The 19,405-nt window shown below is 46.8% G+C and overlaps 1 protein-coding gene across 1 annotated transcript in view; it reads left to right on the top strand.

Annotated features, from left to right (window-relative positions):
* LOC142575077 (acidic phospholipase A2 PA4-like) overlaps nt 1–5,855 on the top strand; it is a 288,123-nt gene extending 282,268 nt beyond the window's left edge. Inside the window, exon 3 of the mRNA XM_075684040.1 lies at nt 5,420–5,855. The gene's annotated coding sequence lies outside the window, so the exon portion shown is untranslated. The remainder of the gene's footprint in view (nt 1–5,419) is intronic.
* Nucleotides 5,856–19,405: the final 13,550 nt, after the last annotated feature.

The raw sequence follows: 19,405 nt of genomic DNA, 5'->3' as shown, positions 1-19,405 counted from the left end.
TCGTACCATATGGTACGACGACGCTCTTTTTTGCATGTGTAGCATGTAGTGCGATACCGAGCCGACCCACGGTGGAGGTGAAGCAGGCGTTAAGCACTCCCCATACGTTCGCTGATCCCGAAGATAGTGCAACGCAGTGCCGACCCGCAGCGGGGGTGCAGTTCCCATTAAGGGGCCCACATACACAGCTTAGCTGGTCATCCTTCTTCAAGCAGTGGAAGGGCACTGAGTTTTCTGGGTTTTTTTCTTTCACCCGAAGGGCCGCCGTCGCGGATGTGCGGAGGCGAACACCATCTGGCAGTGTTGCAAGCAACCCAGCGGCGATGGCTTTACTCGTGTTGTTCAGGTTTCTTTATTGCGATCCATTAATTATGTAAGCAGTCCAGGCGGATTTTTGCCGTCGCCTTGATATTTGGTATAAAGTCCAAGCACGATAACATCATCGCCGGGCCTGCAGTAAGTGCGAGTAAAATTTGCGAGGGTCACCTCGCAAGTATCGCCTCGCAAGTATCGCCTCGCAAGTTTCGCCTCGCAAGTTTCGTTCAGATCGCAATTCTCGCGCGCGCAAGGGAGGAAAGCGGAGAGGAAGCGCGCCGTCTTGCGTAGCGCGCGAGGCGTCGAGGAGGGACGGCCGGTGCATTCTATTGCGGTGGCTGCTGCGTACGGAGCGGTCGCGCGGGCGCCCTATCTTCAAAGAGATCTGCGATGTCGACAAAGTGCACTGCTGGTAGGTTCGTATGCGCTGTGCTTTCGACGCTTACTTAGGGTCGAAGCGAGAGGCAGCACGAAGGTTAATACGCTCGCTGCTGCGATTCCTCGCTCCAGCGTTTGAACAGAGAGTTTCCATGGTCATCGAATGAGATGTGTTCATGTTTGCTTGTGAACGCGGCACCATGCTTGTTAATTTAATTAGAATTAGCACAATGGTTGTTAATTTAGTTAGTATGCGTATATTTGCAAATCTATACGGACGATAAAACTACTAACCATACTTCGTATAGCTGTCTGATAATTTGCTATGGAAATCAATACTACGGCTTTCGGGCGAAACTGCGACTTTTTTTAACAGTGCTCTTCCGAAGCGTTTAGCTCGTATGGCCTGTGTGTTCTTGTACAGTCTCAAATTTGAATTATAAACGTGCTGCGGAAGATGCACAAGCAAAAGAGGGCAGAACAGAGCACGGACCACCAACCCTATTTCATGCAACGACAGAAAGTCTTTATATAGGCAACCTAATCATGTGCGCCACCCGGATGCACAAAAAAGAAAGAAGGCAATGAATCTACCACCACCAACACAACGCTAAGTGTGTACACTAAACTGCCGAAAAAAATTTAACACGACAGGATAAAGCTCATCCTCACGGCTATATTAAAAAAGGGATCAACAGCTAAACCGAAAAAGAAGAAAGTCAAGAAAACGCCGGTAAACGATAAAAAAACATCAGTGCCCTCCCATTCTGCGAAGAAGGATGACCAGCGAAGCTCTGTATGGTTACGATTGGCGTGTAACACCTCAGGCAAAACGGAGGCTCAAAGAGCATGCATAATCGAAACAGAGGATGGATTCCTAATTTGCTATGGCTGTCTCGAGTGGTTGCCGGTCTAGCAGGCGCCCCGCAGTGATGACAGGCCCCTTTGTGTGTGTGCGACTCTGGGACAGAACCCTTTTCACAAACTGTGACTCTAGGGGAGGACCCTTTCCGCAAACTGTGCGACCAAGGGGAGACCTTTCCTGAAGTACTATAGCGCCAAGCAGACGACACAAGAAGAAGAGACACGGACGAGCGCTTCGTCCGTGTCTCTTCTTCTTGTGTCGTCGGTTTGGCGCTATAGTACTTCAGTAATATGCACCAACTAGCCCAACAAAAAGTTCTGCGGGAGACCTTTCCGCGAACAGTCCGACTCTGGAGAAAGGATCAGCCGCCCATCCCCGACCACACTCCGCGGACTGCCGCCAGAGGGGCAAGCACATGCAACATCGCCCAGGAGAGAAGGAGCAGCCGCAAAACAACGACGGGGACTGAGTGCATGTCACGTCACGTTGACGTGAGCAAGATCCCGCCTACGATTTTAGTGGGCCTATTTAAGGGGCCTCGAAATATACTTTTTTCAATTCATTCGTTCTCTTCTTCATACCATACCAACCATTGAATAAACAGTGCACGTTTTGCACTAGAAATTGTCTCGTGCCTGCCTGGTCGCCATGGCCTACCGGACGCCTGCAGCCTGCCGACAACGCGACGCTACCCAATAGTAAGGCCGGTCGAGGTTCGAGAAACTGGTGTCGCAATAGTATATGTGCCCCTTAAGAGGAAGCTTTAGCTCGGGTGCTCCTATCTAAAAAATGTAAAAGGATAATTCGCTTTTCTCGGCAACCACTGCACCAAATTTGAGGAGGTTTGTTGCATTTAAAAGAAAAAAATTAAAAGCTAGTGAGTGTTTGTTTCTAATTCTTGATTTAGGTTGTGAATTTTATATTAAAAATTGGCGAAAATAGAAAATTTCCCCAAAACGAATCTATCAAGTTTACAACTCTAACTCATCAACGAAAAATTATAATACAATTCGTTGACATGCATCTAATAGTACATCCAAAGCGCACGAAATTAATATGTTACACATGAATCTAAAAAATTTAATAACACGGAAATATTGCTTTTGCAGAACCCTCGTAAACAACATAACAAATTCACGTAAGATGTAAAATGACATACCGAATTTGTCCGCTTTCAATGACTTAATGGATGTCGTTCACAGAACCGCGATATCTGTTCTTGATGCGGAGCTCTGAATTTTTAAACTTCGTGCTTCTATTTTCTTCAAACTTCTGAATTTTCGAAAATGCTTGTAACAAAATTCAGGCCCTAAATTGAAATACCGCTTCCGGAAGTCACTATAGTTTAACTTTCTCTCGCAAATGCACCAAATTCCATTAAAATCGGTCCAAAGGTTATTTCAGAAAAAACGTTTTTGCTTTTTACATGTATATGAGTAGGCCGCGTCGGAGTTGGCCCGAGCTAAAGCTTGCTCACGAACTGCACCTCCGTTGCGGGTCGGCCCGGCATTGCACTATCTTCGGGATGGGCCCACGTATGGGGAGTGCTTAACGCCTGCTTCACCTCCGCTGCGGGTTGAGCCGGTATTGCACTAGCTTCGCGATCGGACCGCGTATGGGGAGTGCTTACGCCTGCTTCACCTCCGTCGCAGGTCGGCCCGACAGTGCACTATCTTTGGGATCGGCCCATGTATGCGGAGTGTTTAACGCCTGTTTCACCTCTGCCGCAGCTCAGCCCGGTATTGCACTATCTCCGGAATCGGCGCACGTATGGGGAGGCGCACGTATGGGGAGTGCTTAACGCCTACTTCACTTCCGCCGCGGGTCGACCCGGCATGGCATTATCTTCGGGATATTTCCACTTATGGGGAGTGCTTAGCCTGCTTCATCTCCGCCGAGGGTCAGCACGGCATTGCACTATCTCCGGGATCGGCCCACGTAAGGGGAGTTTCTTGCTTGGAGGGCAGAGGTATACAGCTTCGCTGTAAAACAAAAAAAAAATAACAGAACAGTTGATAGAACACTTATGCGAAGGTAACAATAACTGATGGCAAGAAAGGTAGGCGACCGTAATCTTTGACTTAGGTTTCCCTTAGTGGCGCTCGCACCGCGGCGTTGGTTTTCTTTGGGTTAAGTGAGCGAAGGTCTTATCCCTGGCACGGTACGCGGGCGAGGAGCAAGGGAGGTCGAGGAGGAAGCGCAATGCGCGCCACCTAAGGGGACGTAGCACCCTAGCGAGCGGCGAACGAAGCGCACCTTACATGGTGTTGATACAGACCCTTTTCCTGGCATCACTCAAGTTCCCCGACCACATTCAATCGCCATCGCATTCCAATTATGATGCGCCGGCTCGCGTCTACCACGTTACCGGACCCATTAGACAGATTGGCGACCCCCACCTCATGCGCCACACGTCGAGCTAATGTCTCCCCCCCTCCTCCCCCCTGCTTGACTCTTCCCGAATGTGCAACGGGAGGCTGGTATGGTTCCAGGTACTTGATCTTGGTCCCGAGCAAAGCTGTTTTTCGGCTCTGGAAGGTCGTTCGAGAACAACCCGTTTTCTCGAGTTGAGCGCTTCCATGTGAGGAGGTGACAAGTCAACCCTTGGACAATGGAGTCCTTGGGGCAACCCCATTGGCCGAAATGTGACGGCACTTGCATGGGCGCCTACCATTGGAGGAAAATGACGATACCTGAGCTGGCTCGACGAATGGCCGAAAATGACGTGACCTCGAGAGACCGAAGGGGTTAAAAGGGAGAGACATGGAGAAAAATTTTTTCATTCTTGCCATGGGCCGCAGCGTCCGATTTGCTGCCGGCCGTCGAGGACTTTGTGACTGTTCATTACTTTGTCTTATTACTGTAAATGATGTAAATAAACCTTCGGTTCTCAAAATCCTCCTCAACGTCGGCCAACTCCCGTACTCAACGGCATGATCTAATAGCGCCCTCTGCGGTGCTGACGTCAGAGCATGTAACGAGCGCGCGCGCGCAACAGTTGGGAGCAAGCGAGCGTGCCAGCAGGTGAGCGCCGGGAATAGTGGTGAGAGAGGAGCGTGTGACGGCAGATCCGCTCTGTTGGACAGATGCTCATTCTATGTCAGGGAACTGCGTTCCATTAATTAGCCAGTTAAATATATTGTCAACTTCTCGTGCCTGACTTCGGAATTTCGCCAAATTCGGCCTCACGTGGCGGGTCTCTAAAGCCTTAGATTTCTGTGCCTTGGTGTACGGTAATAAGTGATTTCTGATTAAATCTAGTTATTCCAGACACTTCAGTAACTGAACTTGTTACTAAACTGATTCTGCGATGTCATATCTATAATGAAATCTATGAATTCTGTACTATACTAGTTTCTTCAGTTGTCTTTTTTTTCTGATTTATCTTTGGTTTCGACCCCGGTCGTCTCAGGAGGTGAACCGGAAGTTCGGAACAAGAAACAAGAGTGCCACTTGATGCTCGTGCCACTAGTAAGAACAGAAAAGCAGTTGATGGTGAAAACAACGCGGCCAAAAGATTCAAAGAACATAACATATATGGCCATCGAGAAAAGCAAATTCCCTGTCTGAGAGGAAAACCAAACGCGTGCTTACGCACTTGTCCCTAATGAAGAAAGCTTCAATTTTGGCTTTCTGTGGTTTCTTGAAATAAAGCTGGTAGCCTGCGCTCTGTACTGTCCTCTTTTTCTTGTGCATCTTGTGCAGCACTTAAAATTCAATAAGGAACCAACTAGTCCGCAAGAACTATTCTCAAACTTGTTTCATATATTGTCTTTGGTGCTAGGACTGTATGCAGTCATGTAGGGGGGAACGTCATCTTCGCTCACCCTTAGGCTTATACATATTTTATGCTCTTTGCAGGTACACCCTTCAGGAGAAGTGCATTCACCAAGGCTTCCGTGACAGAAGAAAGAAAATATCTTTTGCACCTATGTTATGTAACCTCAAATTGAGTCTTAATTCGACTATGGGAACATCGCAGTGCACTTTGTCTGTTTATATTCGATTGTGTAACCAAGGTACATAGAAATTGAGGAGTTTCATAGAACATGTCTGTATACCCTTTCTCACCTGCTTACATAACCACGACAATATGTGCATTATCCCGCAATTCGGGGATCGGGCTCTCTGCGATTAAATGTGCAGAAATTACTTTTGACCATGTAAAACCTAAGATGTTCCTAAATGTTGGGACGAATGTGGTGTGCTTTCGCATGCTTCCCTCGCTAGTGCTTGTGCTGTTGCATTTAATTTGCGTGCCGTGCCCTGTAGCACGATATGTAAATAAATGCCTCCGTTCATCCCACTTGCTTGACCTCTTCAATTAAAATGGAAGTGTAAGGAAAATGAGCATAGGTTTCGCTGGAGTGACCTAGGAAGTTACTTCGAGCAAGATGCGTGGAAAAAACCTAAACAGGAAAAAGGCATAAACAGGATGAAGACAAGTGGGATCTGTGCGTTGAAAGGCTCTCTGTAGAGACCCTAAAAAAACAAATATTTACTTTGACTAGTTGCTGCATTCGACAACCGCATAGCAGCTGCAGGACAAGTGGGAGCGTCGCTCGCAGTAGGTGGACCTAGTCTTGTGAAAGTTGCAGGGAATTGCTCTCCCCGAGCGCCCCTTACTAAACACGGTAGGTTCTGAAGAGAGTCACGTTCCATCTGGTTACTCAAGGAATCTAGAAACACAATGAAATACTTATGGTGAGTATGAATTTATATAGGGGTGTGAAAGGCTGCGCGCCTCCCATTCTACGCCGACCTACATTGTCGTTATTAGTACTGTTGTTCTGTATCTTCAAGAAAGTTTAGGACGAACCCAAACACCTCTCTCCTAAATTTCAAGTGTCCTTTCGCGAAGAAAATGGCACATGTGCTTGTGTGAGAGACCACGTGTTGCTTCAGTCAATCTATTGGCGCTTTGTGTTCTTCCTCACTTTCTGTACACTTTAACACACAATGTTCGATGTCACCAAGCGCTTCACAATGCACGCAACTATGATGCGCTAAGTCCTTCTTGCGCGGTCACAGGTCAGCTTTCATAATTCATAAGCACACTAATCAGCCGCTTTCCGGGACCATCGGCACCATGGCTTGCCCGCTCCAATAAACTGTATCCGCGGCGGTTTCCTCTCCTCAGCCGCCTCTACATTACTGGTGACTCCTGACATCCCAGCCAGCTAGGCCAGTGTCAACATAGCGACTCAAGAACGTCTACGTGACGGCTGCAATCCTGTGCCAGCAGACGTTGCTAGCATACTGGGCTGCGGCCTCCAGAAGTTTTATGTAACCAATCTAGCCATATTTCTTATGCAGTTGGATAGTCACTTCTTCATCAACAACGTGACTGATACACTATTGCGCAACCTTCACGCATAGCGCGAGGTTCCAAAGGGCCTGATGCGTCGCACCGTCATCGGCTGCTCCATTTTTCCAGGCTACAGCATCTTCCTCCCGGCATTCCGTCACGCAGTCGTTCGCCACTTGACAAACCACACTAGGCGGCTAATTTCCGACGCTCACTTTCAGTGTCTACCAATGCGGGTCGTCGCCACGCGCCGGTCCGCACCTCCAACTTCTTCTTGGCACGTGGGTCGGTACCCCAGCTTATACGCATGTGCGCGCCCGCTGTTCGCAAGGAGGTAGCTGGGCCAACAAGCACTCCTCGGTTCTTCTCGGCCCTCCAACCTTGAGCACTGCCACAGGTTCCCAACCTCTTGCCTCGGGTGACCGCTCTCGCAGCCGCTTCGGAGGCTGGCTGCATCAGGTGCGATTTTTGTGCTCCATGGCGCGTTAACCCCACGGGCTCCACCACTGCGGCTCCACAAGAAACCACCGCCCCTACTTGTTCGTCCTCGGATCTCTTTTGTGAAGCAGCAGAAGGCGAGGCTGACATCCCTCCTGCGGGTACGCGGCCTGCAGATGTCCACGTTTTACAGGAGTAATCTGACACTATGTTTCCTCTAGCTCGAAAGTCACTTTTACTACGTAAGCTGCGATGGGCTTATTCCAATAGCCGTTTCGGTTGGCGATGGTGTCGGCCGCCGCCGCCTCCATCGCCGGCGTCCGGTGTCCCTAGCAGCTATTGCCTGAAATGAGAAAAAAAAGACATTTCTCGCCGGGATTGAACCCGCACCCGCTTCGTGGGAGTCAGCTACTATACCACTGAGCCACGCCAGTTTTATTTTTATTTATTGCCGATTTTGACATCATACACAAACAATAAACAAAAGATAAAACGTGTTTGCAAGGATTTTGCTGGCACGACATATTTTTTTTTTCAATGCTGCCAATTTATCCAACATGTCAGTCCATGTTGGCTGTTCAGGGTGCGCCTGATGGACATCCCTGAACCATAGTACACCTTCAATGAAGTCATCACGTGTAGGTAGAAATTTGACATGAGCATTGTTGAACTACGTTCTAGTTTTTCACAAACTGTGGAGGCCGAGGATCATTATAGCCTCATACAGAAAAGCATCTGTTTCTACCGGTAAGAATGCTATTCCACGTGGATGTAAAGGTAACTCTTTCTCTAACGTCCTTTGTAGCACATCCCCGAAAAAGATTGGATCCCAGCAATCTAGAAACGCATGTTCTATCGTTTCTGGTTTCTTGCATAAGAAGCACTTAATTAACCACGAAAAAAAAATACATTTGTTATGCATCCATGTATTAACTGATAATGTATTAGTGTGTAGTTTCCTGAAAAAAAAAATTACCCGAGGGTGTACTGGCATTATTTTAACCCTTTTGAAGACATCTCCTGGGCCTCCATAGTTTCACATACGGTATATATATATATATATATATATATATATATATATATATATATATATATATATATATATATATATATATATATATATATATATATATATATATATATATAATATTTAATGGCAGAAAGGTGGAGAGGTCGGCCTGAGTGAAATGCCTCTAGCCTGCTACTCCACGCTGGGGAAGGGATTGGCGAATAAGAGAGAAAGGATGTGAAGAGGAAGGGAGGTGGTGGTATGGTGGATATGATTAGGGCTGTACAGCATAATGTTTCTGTGTAATGCGTACGTGTACACTTCACAGCGCAGCACAGTCATCTTAGCGGGCAGAGGTAGAAGTTACTGCAGCGTAGCGAAGAGACTGTCTATAGCGTTCATAATTTTTGCCGCTGTTAGCGCCACTGGAGTATTTAAACCGGACAGTAGCAGCTGCAGGGCGGCGATTATTTGTCGCAGCATGGCTTTGATGACAGAGTCCGATGGTGATATCTGAGTGCACTGTCCTTGCTTGCGCTGACAGTCTGAGGCCTGTGTGCGCGGCGGTAAGCGTGGCCATACATTCGGTTCCGGGCTTGCGCGCGGCTCGCTTGAAGCAATGGTTTGGAGAGATCTAACGATGCCGAATCAATTACCTTCTGCTGGACCTGCGGAATTGGAGCCAGGGAGCCCTCGTCTGGATCTACAGCTTGTCCACGCCGACGACGCGTTCGTCTCCTCCGGTGTTGAACTGACGCTGCCGCCTCCTTGTGGGACATACTTGTCTTGCTCATTTGGTTCAGTATTTTTTCTCATTTTTCTGTTTAGGAGAATCTTTGTAATTGGCCTCGAGGGGTCCATCGCAATTCGAGCACTTCATTTGTCTTTCTGTGCATGAAGATACGTCATGGCTGCCGGCACAGCGGAGGCATGCCGTCTTGCCTGTGCAGACAACGCTGACATGGCCTAGCTTTAGGCACTTGTGATATTGCAATGGTCGGGGCACATAAGGACGCACCGGGTGTCTCGCGTAGCCCACCTTGACATGATCAAGTAGCGTGTCTCCCTCGAAAAGAAGCTTGACGCTCGTCGAGCGACCGAAGCGGTGAAAATCGATGACCTTCACTGTTGAAGACAGAAGCCTTTGTAGCTCTTCGTCGCTGATGTCAATCACGACATCGGAGATAACACCTGCCCTAGTGCGACCACTGTACGACGAACGACCGGATTTCTATGTGTTCTAATATGCGCACGGTTTTCAATTTTTCTAGGGCGGCCTACGTCACTGCTTCCACTGGAACTACATTTTTCTTTGTGTTGAAACGCACTTCGTTAATTCCTTTCGGAACCACATTACCAAGGTAGGTGTTAAGAATCTGTCTGTGTACAGAATTTAAATTCTTAGAGACGTCGAGCGGCACAAAAGCAATCCTGTAAGTCGGAGTAGATGGTCCGTTGGGGCCCTGCTCACTCACGTCTTTGGTCGTCTTGCGGTACTTTCTCTTCAGTCGCTTGCCCTCCACGGCGGTGTAGTCGTTGTCGGAGTTTAGTGGCTCGCTGTTGGAGAAACAGGAACCGGACGACTCCATGGTTACGTTACAAGCCTTACAATATGTCCCTGCGAGACGCAGTGCGAAGAGGCGTGCTCGACGCAGGTGGTGGCGTGTCGTCTTGTCATCGCTTCGGACGACTTCTCGTCCAAGAAGCACAATTAAGCCTCCGCTATGACAAAACTAGCGCAGCAAGGCAGGAAGCGACGCTTGCTCAGATCACTTCGTCTTCGTTTTTGTTGACATACGGTAAATCGGCACAGGAATTATTGTGTCTATTAGGTCCTCCTACAGTTCTTTCTAGTAATATTGGCGAGATACTGCATTGAAAACAGTACATGCAACAGCTTGTATGCAAGCCCGACTTCTCGTAGATAACCTTTAAAGGCACCACGCATTTAATGGCACCACACGAGCATACAACAAATCCTGGAACGTGACGACATAAAACATTTGCATCACAGTGCGAAGGAACACATCATTCTGATCTCGAAGGCACGCAAAGCGCGACACGACTTGTAACACAAATAAATGTGCCAACTCAAGGCCCCCTCCCCTTTATTTAAGGGCAAGAAGAAGTTTGTGCGACTGGTTCTTTCCCATGTCGATGCCCATACGAAAACGGCAAAGACACAGTGGATTTTTTGGTTGCTGATCCGCGAAACACACAGCACATTCATGACATGCCATATCTTGGAGGTAAGAAATAGGTTACCGACTGGCGCGCGAGAACATTGACAGTTGTCGCCTTTGCTACGCAAAGCCTTTGCCTTTGCTCTCGCTGTTTGCGCATTCCAGTACCACTCCGGGTCGCGTTAAGAGCCGAGAGGCATGCCTAGATACATTGTTGCAGTGGCTGACCACCGAAGTCGATAGAGGTAGCCAGGCGTTTCATCCCATTCTTCATGCCAGAACCCATAGCTTCTCTCCTAGTTTATTTGCGCCCAAGTGCATTTGCAGAAGAACTACAGCCTCGGCCTCACAAATACTGTCACTATTTGAGCAGAATATGATGTCATCGGGATACGTCAAAATTTTCACATGTTTTGACTGTCCCCTGAAGCCAGTTATCCGCTCATTAGTCCGGATGGCCTTGCGCAAAGTCTCAAAGTAGGCTGCGAACTGCAGATGCGACAGCGTACATCCCTGTCTCACAGATGACCGCGCTTGCAAGCTATCAGTCAGGTCCCCGTTTACAATGAACCGAGTTGAGCAGTTAGCATACGCCATCCTGGCACCGTCTGTTATTACGCTTCCTACGTTGGAATACTCTAATATGGCGACGAAAACATCGCGGGAAACACGATCGAAGGGTTTAGCGAGATCCAGTTGCATTACAGTCACTCGGTCCCTAAATACATCACAACATTCTAGCGCACTTCGAGCTACGTGTATGTTCGTAGCGATGCTTCGACCCTTTATACTACAGGTCTGATGCGTGCAAACCAGCCTCGTTATCACACCCTGCAATCGTTTGGCCAACGCCTTCCCAAATATCCATAGTCTACGCTCGTAAGGGTCATCGGGCGATAACACCCCACCAATTGACGTTCTTAAGGTGCCTCAGTTTTCGGGATGAGAATGATGTGCGAAGTTTTGAAGGACAATGTTATATGTTTTTCTCTAAAGACTTTTGCGCGCACAAAGACAGACTTCAAACGAAGAAGGGACACACACCATGCGCAACTTTGCGCATGGTGTGTCCCTTCGTTCGACGTCCTGTCCTTGTGCGCGCATAAGTCTCTAAAGAATCACGTACAACCAACTCGCCAAAAACTTAACGCTTCTCAACTATATGTTTTTTGCTGATACGATTCGCAATAACTTTGAGCAGAATCTGGGCTATCATTGTTTTTAATGCTTTATAAAATGCTGCTCCTAGGCTGTCAGGGCCGGGTGCCTAGCCAACAGGTAGTGCATCTATTGCGTCCTCTATATCTTTCACGGACATCGGCTGTTCCAAACACGTATTTCTTCTTCATCCAGCCATATAGGAAGACACTCAACGAGAGCGCACGATCCTATAGAGCCCAGCGGCCGAATTGACTGTAGCGCACCGAACGGATGGGATTAACTCCTTCCGGTTTCGGTGCTGTTGCGACGCCTGTTACTCGAACCTCGGCCGGCGTTACTACTGGGTAGCGTGGCGTGGTCGGCAGGCTGAAGGCGTCCGGTAGACCATGGCAACCAGGCAGGGGCGAGACGATTTCTAGTGCGAAACTTGCACTGTTGATTCCATGGTAGGTGAAGGATATAAAAGATGAGAATAATCATACAAATACATTGCGCGGCCGCTTAAATAGGCCCGCTAAAATCGTAGGCGGGATTTTGCTCACGTCAACGTCACGTGACATGTACAGAGTCAGGTCGATGATGGGCGGCTGAACCCTCTCTCCTAGGCGACGTTTCACCTGCTTGCCTCTGCGGGCGGCAACCCGTGGGTCCAGTTTGGTTCGCGGAAAGGAGTCTCCCCTTGATTCGCACAGTTCGCGGAAGGCAGCCCTCCCTCCTGTCACGCACACACGCAAAGGGCCTGGAATCACTGTGGGGCGCCCGCCAGACCGGCAACCTCTCGAGACACCCATAGCAAATTAGGGATCCATCCTCCGTTTGGATTGGGCATGGCATTTCGATCATCCGTTTTTCATGGGGTGTTACATGCCAACCGTAACAGTAAAGTGTTTTAGTTGAGCGTGTTTACGCTCCGCTAAGCAGCTAAGCGGAGCGGGAGTGCGAATGCGCATGCGCCGTCCGCTTAGCCGTAAGCGGGCTAGCGGAGCGAGGAACACGATCCGCTTAGAAGCTGCCTGAGCGGAGCGCGCTGCACAGCGCTTTGGCTAGCGTTGGCGTCAGAAAGGATTGGATTGGATGCAGAAAACAAGCGCGCTGGCTATCACGTGGCGTTCCCCAAGACGGCGCTTTATTTTCCATTAGATGATATGTACCGGTAACGCATTACAAGTGCACGTCTAGATACTTCATGGAGAAATATCTTATATATATACATACATACGTTTTACTGTGTAAGACTGATCAATATGTGGTTTTATTTTCTTTCATTACCCTGAATTCGGCAAGAGGGCGCTACAACTATGAAAGGACCGCTCCGCTAACCTGAACGTATAACTGAGCATGTGTTGGTGGTCTAGTTGGTTAAGCATGATTACAAAGACGGCGCCGAATAAAACAACACACGAAGAAGGGTGGCACGAGACAGCACGTAGGCGCTGTCTTCCGCCGTCCCCCTTCTTCGCGTGTTATTTTATTCGGCGCCGTCTTTGTAATCTGAACGTATAACTAAAGGCCGGCGCTGGGTGCACGCACGTGGCAGCAGACGACCCCAAGTGGAGTCCGCTGCTGCCCCGCATGATGACGCCACAAAAAAAAGTTTAATAGAAAATACATCAAATGCTAACATTATCGTTTTTTTTATTAAATGCACTACGCCTAAATAAATAAAGCATTTATTTTATGCTGCGCTTTAAAATCGAAAATGACTGTCGGCGCCTACACGCGCGTACACGCAGTGGAAGGACCGTCGTGTTTCCTTGTGACTGTGCGTTCTGTACTGTAGTACAGGAGCACTGTCTAATATCTGCGAGTACGAATAACGTTGCCGTTACGAAGCTACAGAAGCTTCGAACGAACTGTACTGCATCCACGAAACAGCATGACATGTCGCCTGATTTGGACTGTCTATTTCGAAGAGTCGTGGTAACACAGCGCCGGCTGCATATGGTGCCGACACGGATAACGCATATTGCAGGGTGTGTAATATGTAGCGCTTTTTAAAGTTTTGTTTACGCCTTCTGGTAAAGCCGGATGCCTGTTTGGCCTTGGACATCACGTCGACACACTGCTCACGAGCTCGAAAACGCAGTAGTGGTGCGCGCCGGCATTGACGTCGATGTAGTGTGCTTACACGTCTCCAAATCACTTTGCAAAGTAAGGGCGCCTTTTGTCGATTAACAAAGTGCATTCACACATTTTGCGTCGCCTTACGCACGCAGAAGCCTAGTAACGAAAGCCTAGACGTGAAACGTGAATATAACACAAAAATTCCTGTTCCCACCTGAAGGCAATGTCAGCAAGTGTCCGTGACAAGTTTTAAGTGACTCACACGAGGCTGGGCGTTGAACAGTGTGTGGAGTGCCGCTGCTTCAGTCAGGCCAGTGCCCAACCCACTTTCGTGAACCATTTCAAATGCCCAGTGTATTAGTTGCTATAGATTGTGGTGCAGTGAGACAACCATTCCATAGCAGCCATGCAAATTACCTGTGGAAGTAATAGTAATGCGGTAGCTTTTTGTGGTGATTATCATTATGTAACACATGCATGGGAGTGCGATCATTTACATCCTGTGCACGTGTTTAGATAAATGCTTTCTCTTGTGAAGGTATGGTACAGCACATGGATCTTGAGTGGATCTTTCACCGTACAGGCTATACCTAAACCTCTCTACCTTTGTGTGCTGCATTTTTGCCAACTGTCTTTGCTCTACAAAGAAGGCCAAGTTTCTATCACTGAGTTTCACTCACTAAGGGAACAGGCTTGTGTGACTTAGCTGGACATGGAGCAATCAACAGGGCTCAAACACATGTGGTACAGCTTTAGTGGTACAATTTTCAGTGGGGGCCATTGTACATGCACCCATAGGAAATCATTTCCCATGGCAAATACTAACGCAGTGGCATTTCTTTCTTAAATTTGTATGCCTTAATAATATTTTTAAAATATAGAAGTATGTCTGCAAATTTAAGAAATGTGGAGTGCCTGACCTAATTCCTAATGCATTTTGGTACATTATATTATTCCCAATGAACTCCTCAGTATCGCTGTTATTTCTCAGCATTCTCTCGCAACAGGTATTGTTCTTTCATCTTTGAAACAAATGAGTCCTCCCTCTCTTTAAATATGGGGACTAAGGCATTTGTAGCTATATATATATAGATTGATCTTCTTAGCACCTTATTCAAGTAAAATGTTAGAATATAGTTTACAAGCATACTGTTGAATTCATTGAATCACATAATGCCCATGTAAATTCTAACATGGCTTTCTGCACGGATTTAGTACCGTGTCGCAGTTAACTCACGACGTCACGCATGTTTGTGTTTTCTAGCATTTCTAGCAACGTCAATCGTGATTAGTAGTTTGCACTTCATTTGCTTGCTTTTTTCAGATTGCATGGTGTGTGCATTTTGTTCTTGTATATATATCTGAATAAAAAATTTAGTTGCAAGTCAGTGCTCCTGTTGCGCTTTCACTGTCGTTCATACTTTGTGCACTGTTTCTAGTCTTTCAAAAATGCACTAACTCACCCAGCTCTCAGTGTGGAAGTTTAAAGTCGTCTGTTAAAATGAGAATCCAATAAACATGGAAACTGTCACTAGGACAATAGCAATGATTTTACTGTTTGCAACATGCAGTTTGTACATGTTGGTACAAGAAGATTTGAAAGAGATATACAGAGTGTTAGTGTGCAAGGTGGAATGGTCCCGTTTCTGCCGTGAATACTGCAATATCATCATAGGTGTGCACAGGTCTTGCACTGCAAGCCAGAGACTTGCTCCAGGGCTTTCTTATTCTATTCACTGTCAGCTGCTTGCATTCATAACGTGGTTGGTAAACTGCTTACCTGTTTCCCATCTAAGTCCCTGCATTTCATTCTGCTGTATTCACCGAATTATTTTCAACACCTTTCTTTCAATGACATTAAGGGTTACATTCATTTTGTGTCAAGGTGTTTTCTGATGCACCAAGATTAAAGATTCTGACAAGTTTTCAAAGCTGACGCAATGGCAAAAATAATATCAGCCATAAAGTGTGCTCAGTGAGACACCAGGCACCTTGTCCCACAAAACATCAATTCTATTTTTAGATAAAAGCACATCAGTTTCTTGCTTGTCAAGGTACATCTCTACACCAGTAGACTCCACATGGTCTTTCCGAAAAGAAGGTTGCACAAGTATTTAAATACACTCTTTAAAAGTTTACTGTTAAGACCTGTGTTTCCTTCATTTCAGTTGCAATATGCGAAGTAGGTAGCAAGAGTGTGTAGCTTTAGTGCATCTGCTGTTGACAGAGCTAAGCTGACATGAAGGTGAAAGGTCATCCCTACATATATCAACCCAACGTAAAGGTATGGCTTGATAAAGACATGTTGCGCTGGAAAGGTGAATTAAAGGTCAGCAGGATTCTCTGGTAATGTGGCACGCACAATACAGCTGGGATACAATATGCAGATTACTTTGCAATTACTCATTTGCTTTCTTGGTGTTGCATGGCAGGAAAGAAAGCTGAAGCATAAGTCTGCATGCTACAGCGTTATTATCTTCATAACATCAGAAAATATATTGCAATTCATTGCTCCCCCAAAGGCACCATCATCCAGCTAAGCCTTTCTTGACATAAAGCTTCTCAGTTGTTATCTACATATGTTAGCTTTGAGAATGTCTTTTCACACGAACTTGTCACAGGAACTGTGAAAAGGAGGTTAGGAACGCAAAATAAATCTTTGGAAACTGATTCGTACAGCTCAGTACCATTTTATGGTCCTGGCTTTCTTGATGCCAGTTTGGGACTTAAGAAGCTGCAGCTTAGCATGCAAGGTGTCGAATTATATATATTTCAGAGGAGCTAGACATAAAAAGCCATTTTATTATCCCCCACATAAAGGTCCAAAAGGTTCTACTTGAAAACTATGAGATAAACTTGCATAAATCCCAGGCTATGTGGGAATTGATGTTATGTGAAGTATTTTACAGGTAGTTGGCTATGCCAAATTGAAGTGTTGCTATCGGTTGTTCCCAAATGAACACTCGTGTGAAACTTGCTTTTGAATCTCAAACATAGGTGACCAACAACAGGTGGGTGTGCTAATGCTGAGACATTCGGATCTTTTCATGTGAGCCATCTGGTTCCAACGCAGGTAGCGTGAGAGTTGCATCACAAATCTGGAACAGCGACAATGCGACGAACAAGATGGCATCACAAACACAACCCCACATCCAGTGGCACAAGCTAATATACAACTTGGGCTATGGGGTTGGCATAAAAACATGTAAGAGTAACAACCCCCATTATTGAAATATTTCAATACAAACTGTAACAAAAAATTTAGTGCTTTGTTGCACCTATAAAACTACATTAAAATCACATACTAACATAAGCAATTACACAATAAAAAGTCCATTACAAGAAAAGCAATATTGTATTACTTCTGTGACTTTATTTTATTGGTGAGGCCATGAAAGCAGAAATGCCAGGTGATGACACTTAGCCAAAACTCAAGCAAATGTCCCGTTTAGTCCACTTCATTTCTTGTGGAGATTAATTTGCTGGTCATTGATGCTTGCACATGTTGACATAGCTCCTGCCAGTCATGGAAAAAGCTGATTTTATTATGATTATGGCATGCAGTTTCTCAGCTCCAAGCCCTGCTGCTCTTTTTTTAGCATAGCTTCCTACAGTTGCAGCAATAATACAAGGTTAATATGTGCTGGGCCAATGTGCAGACATTTCTTTACCCTTGCATGTCATCCTATCTCATGTCATCCAGAATGATGCAGTTGATTCAATTTCCAAGGTTGCTTTTGCATTGCTTGTAATTAAGCTTGGAAGGCAGCATTCTCCACTCTTCTTCTGTCCTTCCTGGATTAAAGGGACACTAAAGGTTACTATTAAGTCAACGTGGACTGTTGAAATACCATCACAGAAACCTCGAAACGCTTGTTTCGTGCCAAGGAGAGACTTATTTTAAGAGAAAATGCGTTCTGAAGCGTCCGCGTACCTCTAGCGCAGTTCAAATCGCCCGCCCTCCGATCGAGGAGTACTGACATCATGGTCTCATAGTGACGTTGCGCCATCGGTGAGTAGAACGGCGTCCGCAGACGGCGCTACGGCTTTTCTGCGCAAAACGCGAACGCGCAGCCAGAAACAGAGCCAAGACAGAGCCGACAGCAGAGCGAAAGCGGGAGTATGGTGGCTAGCGGAAGGAGAAACGAATTACGTCCCACATTACGTCCCACGGCACACGGAGAGTCCGTTTTCGTTAAACTATAGGCTGCGGCGAGCTCGCAGAGTGGTCGGCGTGGTCTATGAGAAGCGACGAGCCTTTTCGCACTCGCAACAGGGCATAAAAATGTGCGAATCGACGCAAAACTCGGCCTAGAAACGTGCTTCGCCACAGCCAGGGCTCGATACGACCCAAGCTGGCACGACCCAGATGTCGTTTCCCGTACCGCCACCAGGCGCCGCTACTATACCTCAAACTCCAGCGCAAGACGCCCATAAGCTGGTACTTCATTCTATGACACAAACTTCGACGCTCGTCGCAATGGACCCTGACACCGACAGATTGGCTCGCGATGGTGGGCTCAACTTCAGCGATTTGAGCACCGACGAGCGCGACCTGCTGCTGAGGGCTCGCACTGCCGGCGTCGTTGCGTATTACGACGGCCGCCTCGACACCGGCTCGCCGGAGCGGGAAAGCAACGAGGGCTTCCCACGACATCACATGGACGTGGCATTCTCGCTGCTTGTTCCAAATGAAAGTTTCGCGAGCCCGCAGAACCCTCACAGCACGACGCGATAACGAAACTACTGAAACTCCAAAGCGTGCGCGGCGCAGAGTCGAGCGCGCAGAGTCGAGCGAAAACGAAACCTTTCGAACACCCATATTACTGAAGGGTAACGTCAAAATTTTATTTTTTCTTAGAATCGAATAGACGTAGACAAGTAACATTTTTTTCCGTCTTATAATCGATTGAAATGATATTTTTAATACGAGTAGTTGAGTATTAGTAACACAAATTATGAGGAGTCCTTTCGTCATCGGGCTAGTACCGGAATGTCGCTGGGGGGTCTCAAATCGTGTCATGCATTTACCTCAATTTCTCGGTTACTAAAGCTCTGTTCGCGATTATATTGACGCCTTAGACGTTCTAGAACATTGCTCTACCACTTTAACTTGAGTTTCTCGTAACCTTTAGTGTCCCTTTAAGCAACAAGCCAGAATACTACTTCAGGTGGCACAGTGGTTGCTTTATTTTGTCCTCCAATGTAATAGCAGTTGCTATGAACTTAGCAAGAACCTGGTCCAGATGCCAGCAGTCCTTTAATTCTTTACCTTCGTCACATATGTCTGACAATGCAAATTATTGGCAGAAAATTTGCAGATCATGCACTTCAACTTGCTCACCAGCTTCAATGCATGTTGCTATGCAACGCTTGCAGCAGTTTGTCCGGCTAACATAGTCAACTGCCAACAAAACCTGTGTGTCTGTATCAGCATCACTCTTTTCTCTGGTGTTTGATCGGATGAAGATCTGCAGGACAAGAATCTGCCTAATCATCGCACTAATTCCTGGGTATACATTAACCAAAAGATTAATGAAATTGGTTTAAGCAATATAGGTAGTTCGACGAGTTGGTTCAGCATTGCAGGATTGTAAAAGTACATAAGATACAAGGACAAGAGAAAGGACAAGAATCAGTAGTGCATGTGCTACGTGTGTGTTGTCCTACCTTTTGTCCTTCTA

The sequence above is a fragment of the Dermacentor variabilis genome, chromosome 3 (assembly GCF_050947875.1).
Source record: "Dermacentor variabilis isolate Ectoservices chromosome 3, ASM5094787v1, whole genome shotgun sequence".
Classification (NCBI taxonomy): Eukaryota; Metazoa; Arthropoda; class Arachnida; order Ixodida; family Ixodidae; genus Dermacentor; species Dermacentor variabilis.
The sequence above is the reverse complement of the archived record's forward strand: the minus strand, read 5'-3'. Positions and strand labels throughout refer to the sequence as shown.